Consider the following 21,415-nt stretch of genomic DNA (forward strand, 5'->3'; position numbering starts at 1 on the left):
ATTATCTTCTTCTTCTTCTTCTTCTTCTTCTTCTTCTTCTTCTTCTTCTTCTTCTTCTTCTCCTCCTCCTCCTCCTCCTCCTCCTCCTCCTCCTCCTTCTTTTTCTCCTCCTCCTCCTCTTCCTCTTCCTCTTCCTCCTCTTCCTCCTTCTTCTTCTTTTCCTCCTCCTCCTCCTCCTCCTCCTCCTCCTCCTCCTCCTCCTCCTTCTCCTCCTCCTCCTCCTTCTTTTTCTCCTCCTCCTCCTCTTCCTCTTCCTCTTCCTCCTCCTCCTCCTCCTCCTTCTTCCTTTTTTAACTTCTTTCTTCTGTGAAGGCATTAGTAAAGGTGGCCGTACCAATACTGCTTTCTATTGTGCTTCTTTCCCACTGAAGTGTGAGAAGCCAGGGAAACTTGAAACCTCCAGAAAGTGGATGATGCAGTGAAGGACACTCGTTGACCACTTGGAACTAACTTAATGCAAGATCAACAGACTCCACCTCAAAGACTTTTTACAGACATTTTCTTTTCATTGTAAGACATTCTGGAAACATCCCCCCCTCTCCCCCCCCCCGCCCCAAGCTGAGTATATACTGCTAGAGAGAAAAATGCAGGAGAATTTTTCTACATGGCATGCATTTATTTAAGGAAATGAGAGGTTGATTGCTTTAATACTGCGCTTAAAAAAAGTGCTACCTCAAAATATTATCCGAGAAGCCTTATTTGAAAGATACAATGGCACTGATGATTTAAAAATAATATTGAGATTTTGAACAGTAGGAAAGCTATGCATAGCTTTTTATTTTGAAAGAAGTAGAGGACTATTTCTGATGAGCTTAATGTTCTGAAACAAATTTCGGGACAATGTCTAATAAATTTTGCTCCAGTTTCCTTTGTGTATTTTAATAGAAAATACTACTAAAAGTGCAAAATAGCCAGCTAATACATTTTGCATTTTTTAAAAATTAGTATATGAAAAAAGGGGAAAAAAGAAACTAACTCAACAAAAGCATATATTTCTTGTGAGTGAAATAAAACTCACTTAATATATGCATTCCTGTCATGCTTTAACCATTAAATTAACATTTAAATCAATTTATTTAACAATAGAACAAAAATGGGACATTAAGCTTATTAAATAGTATACGAAGCCCCATTTTGTTTAAGCAGTCCTTCAAACAAAAACTTCTGAAGGTAAAATACTTGTTTAAATTTAGCAACAGCGATGGGTTGTTCAGACCATTTTATAATTGATGGCTAATGGGTATCCTTCCAGCCCTATAGTATTTGTTATTTTGCATTTGTAAAAAGCCTGCACACAATATTCATTACTGCTGTCCTCTTGTTAGTTTCCAGCCCTTTGGCATCGAGTTCAAAAGAACATAAGCATCTGCAGAAACCAGCAAGTCTTTCAGAACAAAATTAATATGTAAAAATCACATCTGTCCAAAATGGAGCTATATTTTATATCCATAAAACTAACGTAATATACCCAGACTGTGCTAACGGTTAAGATATAGTGGGAAAGTATTAAGTAATTCTAATATGCACTTTGTCTTGAGAATATTAAAAAATGTTTTATTGCATTCTTTGCCATAATTTCTGCAATCAGCAATAGCAAGACTATCCACTGAGGATTATATAGTAATCTATACAGTAGGTAGCAGTCTTTTCTATTGTAGAATCCAATTCTTGGGCATTCTATAGGGGAAATTATATAGGTTGTGGTGAACTTTTTACCTCCAAACCTTGGTGAGAAACAACACCCCAAATTTTTTACCACTGGTCAGAATAATTGGAACATCTACCAATGATGGTTTAGCAGAAGACTTAAATCCTCAACAATGATGTTGACCCCAGTTCTGAAGAATGAGAAGCCACAATGAACTTTGATCTGGAAGGTTTACAGTAAAAAAATGGATATCTGTGCAAAACTAACTTCTTTGTCAGTGTTATGAATACGTCATCATTGACTACATTCACCCATCTCACTGAGCAATGAACATGATTGGCAAACCACAATAGCTGGTTTTGCACACCATATTAAGCCAAACCAAAGCCTGTTTTATGACATCAATTATTAAAAGCAACCTGGAATTAAGGAGAAACTTCCTGACAGTGAGGACAATCAACCAGTGGAACATCTTGCCTCCAGAAATTGTGGGTGCTTCATCACTGGAGAGTTTTAAGAAAAGACTAGACAATCACCTGTCTGAGATGGTATAGGTTCTCCTGCTTGAGCAGGGGGCTATACTAGATGACCTCCAATGTCCCTTCCAGCTCTAGTCTATTCTAAAATGGCAAGAAATTCAGAAAGAGTAGAGAGTAACTTAGTTCTAAGGATTTTTTAAGGAAGCCAATGGGATTTCCTTTGTTAAGTCTATACAATTATATTGTGCTTTTATCCATGGATGCCTATGAGTTGATGCATCCATATTGATGTTGTTGAGGAAGGTAAATGTCAAATAGATTTGACTCAGTTGACTTTCATAAACATTTTCATACACCTATAGATGTAGCTATCATTAGACAAAGATAATTTTAACACTCTATGTCAGCGGTTCTCAACCTATGGGTCGCGACCCCATTTGGGGTCGATCGACCATTTTTCGGGGGTTGCCAAAGGTGGCGATCCGCCATTTTTCGCGGCGCTGTGCACGTGCGCCGCGCATGGGGGCGGCGCCGTGCATGAACGCCACGCATGGGGGCGACACCGCGCACGTGTGTCGCGTATGGGGCAGCGCCGTGCATGCGCGTCGCGCATGGGGCGGCACCGTGCACGCGCACCGTGCATGGGGGGCACCGTGCATATGCGTCACGCATGGGGGCGGTGCCACGCATGCGTGCTGCGCAAGGGGGGCCCGCCCCCATGCGCGCAGCGCCGCGCATGCGCAGAACATTTGTGTGATGGGGTCGCCGTCACACAAACGTTGAGAAGCACTGCTCTATGTCATGGCATTATATATTTCTTTTTCTTTAAAACGTCCTCCACAATTTTATGAAAAGGGAACTATAATCTCTACCAGAAAAGTTCACACAGTCTAAAATCTCCATTTAAGTTTTAGTGTATACAATACTCAGTATGTCTTTCTTTTGAGTAAGTACTTCTCATTACTTTTATACATATTGTCCCTTCTGGGGCCATTCCCCATCAGATCTTTGTCAAGAAATTCTATCTAAATTCCTTAACTGTCTGTTTCTTCCTAACAACAAGTCCACTTGTTGATAGGGCACTTAAGATACCATTAGCTAATTCAGGTTTTCCCCTTGTGGGAAAACATGGACTTTTGTGGTGGCTCTATAAAATTTGGTCAACTTTGACAAGATGAAATAACAAAATGGATGATTTGTCATTTGTTATTTTAACATGCAACTTGCAAACAATCTACCAATTTCCTATGGGAAAAGCCTAAAACAGACTCAGTTGTACACCTACCATACCTTTAATGACACAATTTATTGGACTATTGTTATAATTTTTGTCTAAAGTCACATCTAACATATGTTTGTTTATTGAATCTGTACAGCCTTGAATTTCACAAAAAAGTGTCTCTGCGTGGCACACAACACTTAATTTAAAAGAAAAACAATAACTATTTTTAAATATGTCAGCCACAGTAAGGAAGCCATCTTGAGATCTCCCTAGTCCCATGCAAGCTGCAGGTCTGAGCCAGGTTTTGAGGGATCCAAGAGGGATGGATTTAATCCCACTTCTGGGGGGAGAAAAATCCACAATGCAGCTGCCATGTCAGAGAAGACCTACCTCCTAAGACCCACCAAATGTAGATCCTTGACAGACCGGACCCACAGCATGCTTTCTCTGCCAGATCTGGTGTTGGTCTCGGTGATTTCAGAATGCCATATTTATTGATTTGATTTGATTTGATTTCTATAGCTGCCCTTCTCAGCAATGACACTGGGCAACTCACCATTCAAAACGTAGATTGCAATTAAAATGTTGCAATAAAAAGCATTAAAACGGTGAAGGACATTAAAATGTATAATTCAAAGTACATACAAAAATAAGATAACTGATCTGTTAACAATATAGCCAGGAGGTGGGGCCCTTGAAGCATATCGCCAAGGGCCCCGCCTCAGGTTTTTAGAGTTTTACGAAAGGATAACAGGTTATGTTATGTGTCTGTAACAGCACTCAAAATGATGCCCTTTTTTTGTCCTATTTATTTTGGATGTTTCAGTTTTGTATCGTATAACTATATTTTGACTTTAATCTGTGGGCATATTTGATGTGGTGCTTTCTCCTAATCCTCTTACTGCCTAGTGGTAAAGAACCTACCATGGTTCTTCAAATTTCGCTCTCCATCCAAGTGGGCTAAAGAGTTGTATCCATCACATACTTCTTATTTTTATCTCCTTAAGGGGAAAAAATGTAGCTCAATAGTCTAGTATTGCTTTTACTAGATGGTGAATGGCTGTATAGACAGATAATGTGAAAAATAGAAGAGAGGCAGAGAGAGAGAGGGGGGGGGGAGAGAGAGAGAAAGAGCGCAAACCAAATCCTTTATAGATCAGTCCAATTTTCCTGTTGTCCTGAACAAGGAGGTGTAAAGTGGATAGATATTTCAGGTGGTAATAAAATCCAGAAGGCTATTAATTATGCTCACAGCATCCATCGTCATTTCTCTTTAGCATGTGTGGGGCCCTCTATATTTTCCCCCCAAAATATTCTATTAGTTTTTGTTACGTATGATCTCCTTTTTGTGAATCCATGCTGAATATCTTTAATTAAATCATAACTTTCCCTGTTTTGTCCCTGATTAGTGTTTCCAATATCTTCCCCACTGCTGAAGTTGAGCTTACTGGTGTTTAATTTCCTTGATCTTCCCTCGAGCTGTTATTGAGCTGTTATTAAGCGTTACATCAGTGGCCCCTTCCATTGCTGCGTGCTTTTACCTTTACACTTTGAGAAGCCACTTTAGACTCCTTCACAATAGGTAGATACCCTCATACATGCAAACACACACCTGAATTTAGATTATGTCTAGAAAACAAGCTTAAGTCTTGAAGGAGCACTCTGAAGAGAAGGAAACATCACAGTTTAAAGGACTCACAAAACATCTATGGCAAAATTCCATCCATTGCTTTCTGTGTGGATGCTAACTCTGTCCGCATTTAACTGGTATAAGACTGAGTTTATCGCTCTTCAGCATCGTTTCTTAAAAACAGTGAAAGTTGTGGTTAAACCCTGTGAGTAGATTAAACGATATATAGACAGATATCAACAAACAGAGGCATTGCCCATTCCCTGCCCTGTTAAGGTGAAGAGTTTGGACAGATGATTGACAGTTTAGTTCAGAAGGACTAAACTGGCTTAATTCTAAAATCTTCAGATTAATCACCAGTTGGTTTTTTGGGTTAGTTCCTAAGATGCTTTTAGGTTGCTGTGAAATCAATTGACAGGGTGATTTTAAGAAACATATGTACAGTCCCATCATTTGGTCTTTAACTCAACATGTTGGGCAGAAAAGGAAAAAAAATATATTACAGGATACACATTTGAAACCGAGACAACATTCACCTCTTTGGGACACACACACATACACCCCCGTCCAATCTGGAATCTTTAACAGATTATTTTCTCTTTTCTTCTATTCCAAGTTGGGTGGTGCCTGCTGCTATAATGACATTTTATATCTTCTGCTCCAAAGCATATCATCCCAGGGAGCCACAGGTGTTCATTGGAATAACTCACACATTTGCTGAATTGGCCATTCTGTCATTAAATGAACTTAAAACTAAAAAGCCTTTGGCTGGGGAAGGTGACCAATAGAGAGAGACTTTGAATTATCTGATATCCCATAACTTAATCATATGGCTTTTAAGAGTGGGACACGAACAGCTGTGACTCACTAATATCCCTGCGCTATGTGTAAAGCGATAGGCTTTCCTTCTAAACTTATTTTCAGAGGAAGAAGGACAGTTCCAGAAGGAACATAAATTTATGGCCTTAACTGTTGTGGTTCCTTGAGGCAAAATTATTCATCACCTGATATTTATTAAGATGGCTGCCCTTTGTAATCTATGAATAAGTGAGATCGCTACAATTATTTTTCAGACTTGAAGTGAAAAGTTTGCAGATAACAGCTCTTCTTTTTAATCTCATAGACACCACACCTGTATCTTCATTTACTTCTAGATAGATATTACAATGTTTATGTTCTTTTAAATGACAACAAAAGGCCCTATCTTCAATCCTATCAGTCCACTGACATAATTGTCCTTTTTCCCCTTCCCGTTTCTTAATGCTCCGTGCATTTAATACGTGCATTCCAAATCTGTTCCCCCTATTAAGTGTTAGTTTGTGCTGTTTTCATTGCTTATTACTCAAGAATGTGTGCTTTAATAATATTAAAAACTAAGACAAAGAAACTGTAGATTAGAGACTTTATTTTCAGGGTAAAATGATACGGATAAGTGAGCGTCAACTGACCAGAAATTATTTGCTTCTGTCTGTTAGACACGTAATGGAGTCATTTAACTAGTCAAATTAGGAGCTGTAGAAATGCACTATGCTTCATTACGGAGTTCGAATGGGCACCATTTTACATTTACGTCAAAAATTATCTCATAGCAAATTAATGTTTTCATTGTGCTGAAACACCAAAGCGATGCAGTGTTAGCACCACCTAGGGGCTTTTCTTAAAAGAGTTGCGTAAAACTGGGCAAACATATTTCCATGCAGAAGAAGAAAACAAGGGTGATTAGATTAGCTTTAGGAGGTTCAAGATCTTGTACCCCTTTTTCTTAAATTAAGATAAGGCACTCAGTGTGGACTCTGCCACTGGAGTGGATCTGGGAGATGCAACTTAGTGAAACGGGTGGCAATACAGGTCTCTGATGTTTGTTTTACCAGCACCAATCTTCAAAATGCTGTCTTCTAGTTATGAAATTTTTTTATCCACTTTCCTACAATCTGCCCAGCATCCTGAATGAGTCATAATCCAGACTCAGTGGTGGGATTCAGCCAGTTCGCACCAGTTCGGGAGAACTGGTAGCTAATTTTTTGTTGCCGAGGCCCAGAACGGACTTCTGGAAGCAGCATCCACACAAAGAACCGGTTGTTCACATATTTGAATCCCACCACTGCCCAGATTTATCAGGTTGTCCCAATATACACAACACCCATATGAGACTAGATAAGCTACAATAGAAAGTCAGAAGGGGCTACAATAGAAACTCAGAAATGTAGTAGGTGGCATTGTCTATTGAGAAAAAAAAAGCAAAATGGCTTTTGGTTCTGACAACCGTATTGTATGCAAGTGAGAATTCAGCATATTTTAGGGGAAAGCTAAATAAAATAGGAAGAGCGTACTCAAGATGTTTAAGTAGCAAAACAAGAGTCACATAGTCAAGAATAAATGGATGCTGAACAGATCTGAACTGAATATGAACATGATTGATTGGTATAGGAAAAGAATGTTTGTGGTCTGATCATATAGAGACAATAAATGAGAAACAAATTGCAAATACATAAAAGAAGAGTGAAGAAGTCAAAAGTAAGATGAAGAAAGTTATGATTGGACCAAGTTAATAAAGATCCAAAATAGAAAGAGCTAAGTTTATGAAATTTGCAAAGACATGGTGGAAGAGGAATGGTAGAAAAAAAATATAGTAAACGATGCTGCTGTAAACTAGTTTCAGCTGTTTCCTTTCTTTTTAACTCACACTTTTTAATTTCTCTGGTTCGCCATCTTTTAATCATTTCCTATTCTCTGCATATGATTATTTATTGAATTTATTTACCACCCATCCCATAATGAACAACTATGAGCGATTGCTTTCCTTGAAAATAAATAGCATGGTATATATGCATGTGTGTTGATTTGCTCAATTAAACAGCTTTGGGTATATAATAGTTAGATGGCAGAATTTGGAAACTCTCATACATCTCAAGTCTTTGACATAAAGTTGGGTTTGGGCTTCAACCCTGGGATTGTAATCTCCTCCATTCTTTGACAAAACAGATTAGAATTGTTTAAACTTAGAAACTTCTGAGAAGATTAGTCAACATGTATGAGATCAAGCTGGCATTTTTCAAAATTACTTCAGGAAAAATATAAGCCCCAAAGATCTACACTGTATATTGCTTGCATGTTTTCTGTATCAAGGTTGGAAATTCTCAGACTTGACCTTAGTCAAAGAAACAATAGTTTGAGTCACCTAAAGAGCATGAAAGTTTTGTTGAAGTTGTGATCCCGAAGAAGAAATGTGATCTATAATAAGGGCAATGACATGCATAAAATGTTGCAGGATGCAAGTTTAATAATTAAATAATTTAGAATAATACAACTAACAGGTTTTTAAAACTCAAACTCAAAATTCCCATTTTATTCAAACTAATGCAAGGAAATGCTTTTCAAATTCTTTAACAGGACACTTTAGCTGAATCCGGTGTCCATTGCTCCATTGTACCCTGATTTTTTTAATACATAAATCAGCATTTTCCACAGGGGGGGGGAAAAATTCGCTCGTGAAAGGATGATTTGTGACAACTAGTATTTACCACATCAGGTGAACATTTTGGGATCTAACAGGCTCCCTGATGTGATAAAAACCACTTGTCCTCATATAGAGGTGAGCTGTGCACACAGACAGACGCACACACAAAGTGAGATAAACTACTTGTCATAATACTGACGAGCTAAAATAATATCAAGACGACTTGGCCACCAGAAGGAAAAATGTGGGACTTGGTTCTTCTGTGTGATACAGAGGTGCAGAATAGAAAGTGTACATTCCTCAGCTCATGAGAAAAGGCTTGATCTGGCTTATTTCTGAAAGAAAGTATGAATTCTTCCATACTTTGTCTCGCAGAAATTTTGAGAAAAGATTATGTGATGAGTAAATGCAAGAATGAGAAGTTTATGTGCAACTATTCCTTGTGTGATAGATTTTATCTATCTTCCTCCTCCTCCTGAATGTGACTTTTTTTTTTAATTTAGGAAAACTTTTCTGAAGCCAGAAAAATATTCTACCACAGAAGGAAGGCACAATGTGGAAACTGGGATATAGAAACCGATTTTATTATGGATAATGTATAAGGGAAGTGGAATCATTTTTGGAATTGTAGGCCCTCTGCTGGTGTTTGGTCCTTGGCAAATCCTCAACTTTGACATTCTCTGGAGTCATTCTCCTTCTCTCTGACTCCTTCTTCCTTTCTCCTCTTTCTCCTCCATTTTCCTTCTCCTTCTTCTATTTCTCCCTGACTCCATCTCTCTACTTCCTCCTCCTCCTCCCTTTTCTTCATTCATCTTCTCCTCCTCCTTCTCTTTCTCCGTGACTCCATCTCCTCCTCCTTCCTTCTTTCTTCTTCTCTTCCATCTCTTTCTCCTTCATTCCATCTCTTCTCCTTTTCCTACTACAATTAAAAATCTTTCAACTTCAGCTTTTATTACTTATTCTGTAGAAGGCAGCAAGCTGTTCCAGCTGATGTTATGATTACTACTACTTTTGTTGCTGCTACTGTTGTTGTTGTTGTTATTATTATTATTATCATACATCTACTTTTTTAAACCATAGTATAATAGTGGAATAACAACATAAAATCTGACTCCTTCCTAAAAATCTTAAATAGATAATTGTTATATAAAACTTCTCAACCCATATGGTTTTTGTATTAGGAATGTCCACTGATTATTGGCTATTATAAATATTTAGAACTATATATTCCAATATTTTATCCAATTTCTTTTTGGGGAAGTAGAATTTTTAGTTTGATTTCTCTTACAAAAAAGAAAGCAATAATCCTTTGTGAAGCTTTTTTTACACAAAATGCAATGGGCTCATAGTGTGAGGAACAAACTACAATTTTCATGGAACACGTCTAGAATTCCATTTATCTCTGACACAAACTATCATTTATTCATTAAAACGCTGCCTGCTAACTATAATAGGAAGACAAAAAAAATCCATATTAATTGTGTCAAGCTCATAATTTTTGTTAGTACACTGTTTTTTTTCTTTCAAAATTTCAATCCAATGCTTTTTGCTGATGAGTGTGAAGATTGCTCCCCGTTTCTATACAGTAGCTTATGCTACTGTGTTGGGTGTGTGTGTGATTTTCTCCTTTGTAGTTCTTTGATTGTTTGCCTGATATTAAACCACACCAGCATGGAGGATGTTAGCTAGTCATATAATGAAATAATTTAACCTGAACTATTTTCTTATATTGAATGATTGCACTGCTTATCCTTTTCTGCCAATGTTTTGATAAACGTTTTAAATATTGAGGGAAGGAACGGAAAAAGGCACTGTGGACCACTTGCCACAAATTAAACTCAAATATGGGAAGATCTACATTCCCTGACATAGTCTTTATTTAGGAAAGATGGCTCTAAGCAAGATTCTTCAAGTTGATGTTCTCCAGAAGAATTCCAGATGACAATTTACCCATAACCTGGACTTTCAGGTCTCTGTAACTGAGTCCTCCACCTTACTGCTAACCAGGGCTTTTTTTTGTCATAGAACGCCCAGAACGGAGTTCCGGCACCTTTTTTGGATGGAACCTTGTAGGGTAGGCAAGGCGGGTTGTATGATGTGTGTGAGTTCCGGCACTTTTTTTTTTATAGAAAAAAAGCACTGCTGCTAACCATTCATCTCTTCTCTTCTCTTCTCTTTTCTTCTCTTCCACCTTTCCCAGCTTTCAAGCCATTTCCAGAGCCCTAGGTCTGGAAATGTTTTGCTTCCTGTTCAAGAAGATTCTTCAGTTCTAATTTAGAAGTGAAGAAGCTTCCTGGATGAGAACTGAAATGTTTTCAAAGAAAACACTAAGAAAGTCCAGTTGCCTTTTGGGGATCCATCTGTTTTCATGGCCATCCATGATATTCTCAAGAGTCTTCTCCTACTCCAATGTTCAAAGGCATCACCACTTTTACTATTCTGCTTCTTTAAAGTCCAACTTTTGCTTCTGTAGAGTGTCACGGAAAATATCAAGATCTGCACGATTCTGATTTTTATAGGTATAGACACATCACGGGATTTGAATAACTTTTCCCAGGCTTTCTTGGCTACTCTATTAATGGTTAGTCTGTAGCGTATTTGATAGAAGGAAATTAGCTCCAAATTAATTTCAAATTCAAATGTCACAGGAAAGACAAAAAATGTCTCCCATGTCTATATGCTTCCATTTTGTTCCTCTCGCCTAGAAATATGACTTACTTAAATTTGTCTGCCAACTCTGATAGTTCAGCTTTCTTGTTATGTTTACCAAGGCTAGACTGAAGGATTCAATGATTTATCATTATTTCTGTTGGGTTTTATGTAATAACTTTGGAACTCATATAAAGTAATGATCCACAAACTCTTTTAATGTTCATTATAAAATATGAAATATTTCTCAGAACCATTGCAATTATGTGACCAGACATAACTGTTTCACACATGAGCACATGCAGGGAGGTTTAACATAACTTTATTATCTTCTTGTCTTTCCCTTTCATTGATGTGATAATAGTATTTTAATATTTCTTCTAGAGAAAAGTTAAACAATTTTGGAATCTCCGCTGAGGCCTAGTTTATTGGTTTTTGCAACAGAGTGTTCAAGGATCATTGTATTTATGATTAGGGTGACACTAATAAATGGTGTATGTATAGAAGAGTGTCTCTCTGTGTGTGTGTTTGCACCACTACATTTTGCACAAAACTCAAGTAGACAAAAGAAATGAAATATTTATAATCAGTTTGTTCCCTTAAGTATTTTTCATTTGTTCATCACATGCAATTTCTAATTTACCTAAATGGTCCTGTAATTTATTGGAGGGTCCAGTGAAAACTGATCAGGGGAAAAAAAAGATTGCAAAGGATGAATTAAGTCAAGTCAAGTCAAGTCAATGTTAACACAGTCAAAGACCAGAGCTACTTAAAAACACTTGAGGAATATCCAGTTAAAAATTCTAGCATAAAATAATAAATAAATTAGTTAAGTGAATGATTACAACTTTCCTAGCCACAGTTGTTAAGTGATCACTACAGTTTTTAAGTGGATCATGTGGTTGTTAAACTAATCCAGGTGCCTTATCGACTTAGCTTGTCAGAAGCCAGCTGACAAATGATGATCACACGATCCTGGGACCTGCAACCATTGTAAATACATGCTGTTGTCAACCGCCTGAATTCTAATCATATGACCTTGGGGATACTGCAATCGTCATAAGTGTGAGGACTGGTCATAAGTTTCTTTTTTCAGTGCCATTGTAACTTCAAACATGGTTGTAAGTCAAAGCCTACCTGTAACTACTTTATTTCATACTTCTTGTTTTTGGTGGATTATAGTAGCATCTTTGCAATGAAAATTAGAAAGGTTATTTCAGGTTGAATTATACCACTGTAATGCACTGAAGTAGGATTTTGCTTTTCCTGGTTGACAAATACACTGTGACTAAAGGGTGCAGGGTGTGTCACAGATGTCTGTGAGAAAATATATAAGCTTTTTATTAAATGTAGCTAATTTGAGTTTGCTTGTTTAATTAATTAATTGGATTTATATCCTCCACAATCAAGTAGACAGTTCTTGGCAGTTTATGACAGCCATCAATACAACTCCATAAAATGTCCATGGTAATAACAAAATAGGTAAGATAAAAAGGCATCTATATGCAATATTCAGTTTCTACACAAAATGTAAGAATAAGAAAAGAATAAGAAAGTGTGACTTTTTCTGGATTAGCTTTTATGTGTAGCCATTAAGTAATTCCAATGAATTAGAACAGCTCCTTGTGGAGTGGAGTGTCAACTAAATCTTCTACAAGCAAAGAGATCTTTTGAAGTTGAATATTGTAAGACTTTCTTTGGCTCCTTCAGTCACCCCAACACTCATTTTGTGGCCCTCATTTATTCTCATAATTCAGGAAGATTGTGGGGTCACCTAACCATGTCACTGTAAAAGTTACAATCTGCTTTATTCCATGGGCTCTAGATGTTGTATAAGATATTAATATCTTAATATCTTAACACCAAGATTAACACTAGACCAGTGGTTCTCAACCTGTGGGTCGGGACCCCATTTGGGGTCGAATGACCATTTCACGGGGGTCGCCAAACAATGCAGTCCGCCATTTTTTCCCCTTTTCCTTAGCTGTGCTACTCCCTTTTATTCTATTGGCTTTTGAAAGCCAATAGACTAGATTCTCTTGAATAGAGACTAATTCTATTGGCTTTCAAAAGCCAATAGGAATTGTCCAGGCTGTCTCTGCCCTGCTGAGCCTGCCAAAAGTCCCATTCTGCAAACGGTGCTGCACCCGTTGAGTAGTCCTTGACTTATGACCGGTTGAGTAGTCCTCGACTTATGACCGGTTGGGGGGTCGCGGCATTAAAAAGGTTGAGAATCACTGCACTAGACTGACAATCAAGAAGCAAATAGTACCCCAATCAAGAGACTAGTTGGGTAATTAAATGTCTGCAAGAAAACATCCAAGCTCAGAGAACACCAAGGACCCCACGGTTGAACCCTGAGCTACAAATATTCTCTTCTCTATCAGTTAATATCTCAAGCGTTGCAAAAGCTTAAATCACCACTCCTGAAATATTTCACTCCTGAAATATACCCATTGAACTTCGATCAATCAGGCCTATTTTTCCTACTTTCTGCAAGCTTTAATGTTGCACTTTGAATCCCTTCAAAATTACCCAGCCTTCCCCACGCCCCATCCTCTGGTGACCCCCAGATCTTGGCCTCATAGCATAGCCCAGTGGTTCTTAACCTTTTTGAACAAATCGCCCCCTTGAGCCAATGAGGAAGTTGTCATCGCCCCCCTGCCCCAACATAACCTCTCAATCACAACATAAGAAATAATTCTTCAATTTATGCAAACACTTTTTTTTTGTTTTCTTTAAAATTGTCATCAGGACATATCGATGCAAATAGTTTATTTCCAGTCTTTTTCCCATATCTCAACTGTGTGAAAATTTTTGGTGCCGCCCGGCACTTTATTCCCAAACTTTGTGATACATGTATTTCATGATTATCTTATTTATTCAAGACACTTAAACGTAATCACCACTGAAAACAAAATTCAATTGCAAGAAAGTGAAATGCCCGAAAAGAAAAACACAATTCAATCCACTAATAGCGAGCGTTCTGATGTTTTTGTATGACAGATATACAGCAATTCACTGTACGAAAAAGTCTCAAAAGTGTCCCAAAAACCTCTCGCTCCATTGCCCCCATATTGCCCCCTTTTCGTCCTTCGTCCCCGTGTCAACCCTTTTCGTTCCATCGCCCCCCTGAAAAACAAAATCGCCCCCTGGGGGGCAATATCGCCCAGGTTAAGAACCACTGGCATAGCCCATGAGAAGCCCTGCAATCAGTGGCAACTAAAACAAATTAGAAGCATGCCCTTACAGCTCAAGTCCTGGTTTTCAAGCGAAGTTGTCTTAAAGTTGTTTTCTGTAGCCAATTTTGTACAGTGGTTTGGCATAACAAGCGAGCTGTTTACTGCCCACTATCTTACGGATTATGGTGGCATGGAAAGAACTATCTGAGATAGACAGCTGGAGTGTTCAAACCTATCTCTGGGTGGACAGAAACCATTGATGTATATATGTCTGATGCAAACGGATACTTCTTTATTCACTTTTGAAAAAAATATACTATATCCAATAGTATAGCAAATGAGAATACCGCCGTTTTAGGAAGTTAAATAAATACTTTCCCTCCAGCCTCAAGATCAGAGGCAGGGATTTTCATCTGCCTGAGAGTTGGGGCTGTTATAATGAGATTACATTTCCATGGAATTGTTCAAGACAGACTGGATTTAGTTATTCAACTTAACTCTTGTTAAAATATACAGGGGACTTCAGTTAAACTGTGCCTTAAAAGTAGAGCTAACTCTGATTTTGCAGGAGCTCTTTTTAATTTATTCTCATGCAACCCACCATCTTTTTGGGTGCGCCTATGTGTGTGTGTGTGTATGTGTGTATGTGTGTGTGTGTTTGTGTTCTTCTACAAAACCTTTACAGCCTGTGTGGGAAGTTATGACCCTATTGCTACACTTTTGTTGTAAAATTCAGCTTAGGAGACACTGTGTGGTGTCCCTTTGAATCATTGTTGACTCGTGGCAATTGCCTAGACTAGTCCCTGTAATTTTCTTGGCAACATTTTGGAAGGGGTTGACCTCTGCTTCCTTTCTAGGGCTGAGAAAGATTATCTGTCTGGCTTTGTGCCTAAGGTGGGACTAGAACTCATGATCTCCCAGCTTCTAGTCCAGAAACTATGGCTTGGTGGATATAATGAAGAAAATATATAGGGCATATGTTGAATGCTGTGGGAAGAGACGTGAGGTAGAGTAGGGGAAAAAAAGAAGAAAGAAAGAAAGAAAGAAAGAAAGAAAGAAAGAAAGAAAGAAAGAAAGAAAGAAAGAAAGAAAGAGAGGGGGGAGGGAGGGAGGGACAAGAGAGGAAAGAGGGAGAAAGGGAGGAATGGAGGGAAGGAGGGAAGGAGAGAGAGAGAGAGGGAGGGAGGGAGGGAGGGAGGGAGGGGGAGAGAGAGAGAGAGAGAGAGATATGGGCCCAAGGTCACTCAGTTGGGTTTATGCCTAAAGCAGGAACTAGAACTCACAGTCTCCTGGTTTGTAGTCTAGTACCTTCAACACTAGACAAAACCAGCTTTCTGTAAAATACTATAGTTCAAATAAAAATGCATATTGTACCACAAATTTTTCATAAGGACAGTCTAGTGTCAGAAAGTGTTGTTTGGGGCTGTTGACCTCCGTCTGCAACACGTCAGTTCTTATTCTTTCATAAGCCAAGGAGGAATGTTTGATGAATTACTTACCTTCGTTTTCATTATGCCATCTTGAATTCCTCGCCTCAGTCTTTGATACAGAATGAAGCGTCTTTGTGCAATCCTCAACATCCCTTTGCTCCTGATCTCTGCAGAATTGTTGACTGTCAATATTTTTAAGTGTACATCTGGCACACTCAGGTTAGCATGTCTGCAGTGCCATCTCTTGAGCTTTAGAAGATGACACTTCTGTCTAAGCAGTGGTGTGATGATGCATCTTTAATGCCAGTGTGCAACACTTTGATGTGAGGTGGCTTTGTCGTCGGATATCAGCTCCTGTCATTTTGCTAGGAGACTTAACATTTACGGCCTGTGGCAAAAGTAGAGAAGCGATGTAAAAAATAAATGTATCGGCTATCTTACAAGATGAAAAACCACAATCAAGCAACATCCTTTTGACTTGTGTATATAGGCAGTCCTCAACTTACGACCCCAACTGAGCTTAAAATTTCTGCTGCTAAGCGAAGCAGTTGTTCAACGAGTTTTGCACCATTTTACAATCTTGCTTGCCACAATTGTTAAGTGAATCACTGCAATTTGTGAAGTTAATAACAGGGTTGTTAACTGAGTCTGGATTCCCCATTGGTTGTGCTTGTCGGAAAGTCGCAAAAGTTGATCCTATGACCTTTTGTATAGTTCACATTTCTAGATATCTCTAGTATGTTTATGAAATATAAGTAGATTGTGTTATTTATCATAATTTTGGTCACTTTGTTGCCGTTGCAGTTATTGTTTCCTTTTTCTTGAGATTACTAAACTTTTTGAAGGTAACCTAATAGAGTAAAATCACTTGCTGAGTTGGGCTTTTTGTTTGTGTATGTGAGTTTTTATTTTGTTTTTCTTTTTAATATCCATTTCTCTTTCAGCTTCCCCTGTGTACCTCAGAGTATACCTGATTTGTGATGATAAGTCGTTGCACTAATTTCTTAATGCTTAATTATAAGATAGCAATCACATTAAAAAAAAGAAAGGAAGGAAGGAAGGAAGATTTGATTGTTCAATGAACTTGGGAAAGTTTTATATTCATCAGTATCAATCAACACATCTTGTAATCTGACGCACCAATCAAATAAGAGCTGATTCGCCCCCTCCATCCTCGCCTGGCCAATTAGAGTTTGTTTTCTTTATTTCCATTGTGTGGAATTGCCCCAGATGCGAGTTTCGCATTCAGGGTGACTCAAGTGCCTTTTCTAAAAATTTGCTTCAATTGTCCTTTGTTCCACTCACAGTTTTTCTGTGAATTGGAAAAGCTCTGAAAAGCATGGATTCCAGGGATGGGCTGAACAAGGTTGTAGGGACTCAACATTCATGATTCTTGTGCCATAATGCCAGGTCTGGCCTCTCTCAAGTGTTTGCAGATTTAAGCCAAAAAGAGAATGAATGTCCCTCTTCAAAAACTGTAAATCTAGAATAGCAGTATTCTGGTATTTGAGGGGCTGCCACAAAGAAGATGGGGTCAATCTATTCCCCAAATTGAGAGGGCAGAACAAGGAATGATGGATGGAAACTAATCCTGGAGGGAAACAACCTGGAATGAAGGAGAAAATTCCTGATAGAACAATTAACCAGTGCAACTTCAGACATTGTGGGTGCTTCATCACTGGAGGTTTTTAAGAAGAGACTGGACAGTCACTTGTCTGAAATGGTATAGGGTTTCCTGTTTGAGCAGGGGGTTGGACTAGATGACCTCCAAGGTCTGTTCCAGCTCTATTCTGATTAATTAGACATGGGAAGGGGTGCCGACACGAGTCACCTCATCCTCTGCCCTTTCATTTTTCTATTCTTCCCTATCTGTTCCAAATGAAAAGACAGCAGGCTAACCAAAAGATAGCTCACAGTTTAGGAGTTTGATTTCTTAATAATCCAAGTTGGTTTTGGATAGTCAAGTTCCTAACATGTGCAAAAGAATCCCAGTAGTGCAGGTACAATCACATTTTATTTTATTCTGGCTGGCTGTGATTGCCTGGAATCCTAGGAAACCAAAATAAATAGATTCCAAACAAATTTCCAGTGCGTTACGATCACTCTTATTTTGCACTGCTGAAGTGCAGTGGTTTGTTGGAAAATGAAGGCAGAAACAGTTCTGACCCCTGATCAAATCAAGAGTTTATGCAATTCAAATACTGGTTGAATTTACATATTATGCTAAGCCGGAGTTGAGCAAAAGTCACTTATGGGTTTTGTATCCCCCACATCAATTTCTGAAAGTACAATAACATTCAGATCTGCAGTGCAGTTTTTTCTAATTTCTTGGGCAAAACGCTAGCTGAGCAAAGTCATGTCTTTGGGATAGCTGATCAAATCAAACTAATAATCAACACAAGTCAGAGCCTTCTAAAACTCCTCAACTTTTGCTTCTTGGTCAGCAATCTCAGCTCTAGATTAATTATTTATTTATGCATTTGCTATATTTCCATAACCTCACCCACTTCAAAGAGGCATGGTTTAGGATTTAATTTCTTTCAGGCAAGAATAGCTTGTTCAGCAGACCATGGTTAACAGCAGGCACTGAACTGGCATGACATGTGAATGGCATCTGGTTAGTGCCTTCACTTGGTTCTTTACCTTTTCCTTTCTGATCTTTATTTCCATTTGTGATTTAGACCAGGGCTTTTCAACCTTTTCACCCATTGTACCACTTTTAGGATATGGCAGCATCCAAGTACCACCAGTTGCTTAGCAAGGTGTCAAAAACTTGATGACCAAAAAAAAAAAAAAAGAAGGAAAAAAGTGATGAAGTACAGGTAGTCCTCTTACAACAGTTCGCTTAGTAACTGTTCAAAGTTACAATGGCACTGAAAAAAGTGCCTCCTAAGTCACAGCCGAGCAAGACACTTGCCTGCCCACCCAGTGGCGCTCTTCCTCCTGTCTGAGGTTTTCATTGTTGTGAGCATTTCTGTTGAGGATTGGCAGCAGGGGTGGGGTGGGGGGTGTTTGGTTTTTATTCCCCCCGTCTGCTAGGTGGTTGCAGCAGGTTTTGGTCACTTCACATGACCCTGGGATACTGTGACCGTCATAAATATGAATCAGTTGCCACACATCTGAATGTAAATCACAAGACCCTGGAGATAAGGCAACGTTCCAGCTGATTGGTGCTTCTTCAGGGCTCAGCAGAAGCGCCAGGATCAGCGCTGAGCTCCAGCTGAAGCCTGGTGCTGATCCTGACGCTTCCACTGAGCCTTGACAGCTCCCAAGAAGCGCCAATCAGCTGGAAAGCGGCACTGATCCTGGCGCTTCTGCTGAGCCCTGACAGCCCTGCAACTCCAGCTGTCTCTCGCTCAGGCTTGTGCGGTGCTGCCACCGGTTCAGTTCACTCCCCTCCCCCACTACCACTTTTCTAGGATGGTCGCATACCACCTGCCAGGTGCCAATGTACCACAGGTGGTACCCATACACTGGTTGAAAAGCCCTGATTTATACTACAAATAAATGCTAATAAAAACTAAATAATGTTTAATAACAACAATAATAACAACAACAACAACAACAATGTCTTATTTATAAAACTCTAGATCTGTTTGATATAGCAGGGAACCGCCAAGAAAAGAAAATGGCAATTAACGCTATGTTTGGCATGATCATGTTCAACATCCCCTGGTCTTTAACAGTTAGCCTTGGTAGGAATAAACTGTCTATTCTTTTGTTGTCAACCCCACTTCCTCTTCCCCTTCTCTCTCTCCCTCATTCCCCTTTAAACCTCTAACTGTAATCAAGTTATTCGTGAACCCAGTTTGGTGGTGATTGTGTAAAAGAGTGGAACGGTGGGGTGTCTTTGCTATCCTTTCGGAACAAGCGATCCCAGGCTTGCAAGAATGCAGACAAATCCAGTAATCTGTGCGTAATGATTTTTCACATTAAGGCTCAGCTTGCTTCGATGATGTCTCCGTAACCTAAGAACCGTCATTTTTGCGCATTCCGATCCCATTATGTGACAATGTTCCTGAATACAGAGTGATATTATGTTGCTCCTGCAAAGGGCAAAATAGCCAGAATTTTATCTGCTGAACAAATCAATCTGGATTATGTCAGTTGAAAAGAATTGTGGACAGCAATCTCTAGCAGAGAGGATGGAGGGGGAGAACAGGAGGAGGAGGCTGTTTTTTTTCCCCTTCCAATTCTTCTTCTTCTATTTTTTTTTCTTTTTTAATGTTTCTGTTGGGTTTCTCTGAATGCCCCAACTAAGATTATGCTTTGCAGGGATGGAGAGAGAGAGAGAGAGAGAGAGAGAGAGAAAGAGAGAAAATGAGCCGTTTTGTTTCCCTCTTGCTTTGATATCATTTGATTTTATTTGATTTTTTTTTCAATACAGGCTCCACCAATTATCATTTCAACATTAAGTATTAGGAGATCAATTTGGAATGGAATGCTTCTCTCTCTCTCTCTCTCTCTCTCTCTGTCTCCTCCCTCTCCCCCTTTCATGTTAATACAGTGTTTTCTTTAAGCCCTCTTTGACAGCTGTCTAGGCTGTGGGAAAAAAGGCTGAGTAAATAACGAGAAAAATCTTTGGAAAAAAAAGAGAATGGGTGGAGTTTGGCAAAGGACGAGGCTATTCATCAACAACTCCAGAAGGATGATGGAAATAATAAGAGCCCCTTAAAGGCGATGAAAAAAAAAGGGGGGGGGAACCTTCCTCCCCTTTCCGTATGATACAAATTCCTAAAAAGAATATTTCACTCTCAAAGTTTGGACTTCCTTTTCAACTTCCTGATTCCTGAAATCAATAAAAGCAGAAAAAGCAAACCTGTGTCTTTGAAACAGATCGCATGTTACCAGCAAAGAGAGAGAGAGAGAGAGAGAGAGAGAGAGAGAAAATAACATTCTTTTTGCAAAAACAAAGTCTCGTTTCCTGTCCAAATCCAGCAAAATTTCTTACCGTGTGACATTGTTATTTAATATCTAAAGAACATTCATGTATTTCTTTGGATGCAGAAGGTGGGGGGGGGGAACCCTCCAAAGGAATCCCTTGTGTGAAATAATTTGTGTGAACTTTGAACCGAGCAGGAGTCTTGCTGTTATTATACCCTTATTTATACAGTACCAAAACTGTTTGAAACTCAATACTGACACAGATATAGTGTATACATTCAGAGCCATGCTTAAAAGAAAATAACTTTCTTACGTTTTTGCTGTGTGTGTGTGTGTGTGTTCATTTCCCTTTCTCCATTTAGTAAGCAGCAGGCTATTGTGACAAAAAGGCTTTATCTTCCAAATGAATACACACACTTTTTTTTTAAAGTGCTTTGAATTGCTGGGTTTCAACTGAGCAGATCTAATTTCGCCATCTGCAAAGTTCCCGATTTTATAATACTTATAAGCTGTTTTTAATCTATTTTTACTGCCATGTTCTGTCCTGAAATGTCAAAGAGCGCAGAATAGGTCTCAGAATTAACATGACAGTTAAGAAACTTGGCAAGGTTTTACGGCAGATTGTGACATTAACAAAATACAAAGGAGAATTGTGAAATTAACATTAATGCATGCTTGCAGACATTATAAAAAAAATCTATATGTCCATGATCAGAGAGCTAAAAATAGAGATTATTTTTTTTCCCTCCTTCCCTCCTGTTGATGCCATTAAATGCAGCTCTTGGCTGTGAAAAGAAATTTCCATATGAAAAGCAACTTAGTAAAAAGTAATGC

General features: G+C 38.7%; 1 protein-coding gene across 11 annotated transcripts in view; it reads left to right on the forward strand.

The window, feature by feature from the left end:
* Window positions 1-21,415, forward strand: part of ZNF536 (zinc finger protein 536) — a 482,695-nt gene that overhangs the window by 417,561 nt on the left and 43,719 nt on the right. Inside the window, exon 11 of one of the 11 annotated variants that reach the window (XM_039327472.1) lies at window positions 8,940-8,988. The exons of the other annotated variants lie outside the window; for them this stretch is intronic. The gene's annotated coding sequence lies outside the window, so the exon portion shown is untranslated. Of the gene's footprint in view, window positions 1-8,939; window positions 8,989-21,415 lie in introns of those variants that run through there. 11 annotated transcript variants of the gene reach the window in all.

The sequence above is a fragment of the Crotalus tigris genome, unplaced genomic scaffold, assembly GCF_016545835.1.
Source record: "Crotalus tigris isolate CLP2741 ecotype Arizona unplaced genomic scaffold, ASM1654583v1 scf7180000024362.2655971311:6658466, whole genome shotgun sequence".
Classification (NCBI taxonomy): domain Eukaryota; kingdom Metazoa; phylum Chordata; class Lepidosauria; order Squamata; family Viperidae; genus Crotalus; species Crotalus tigris.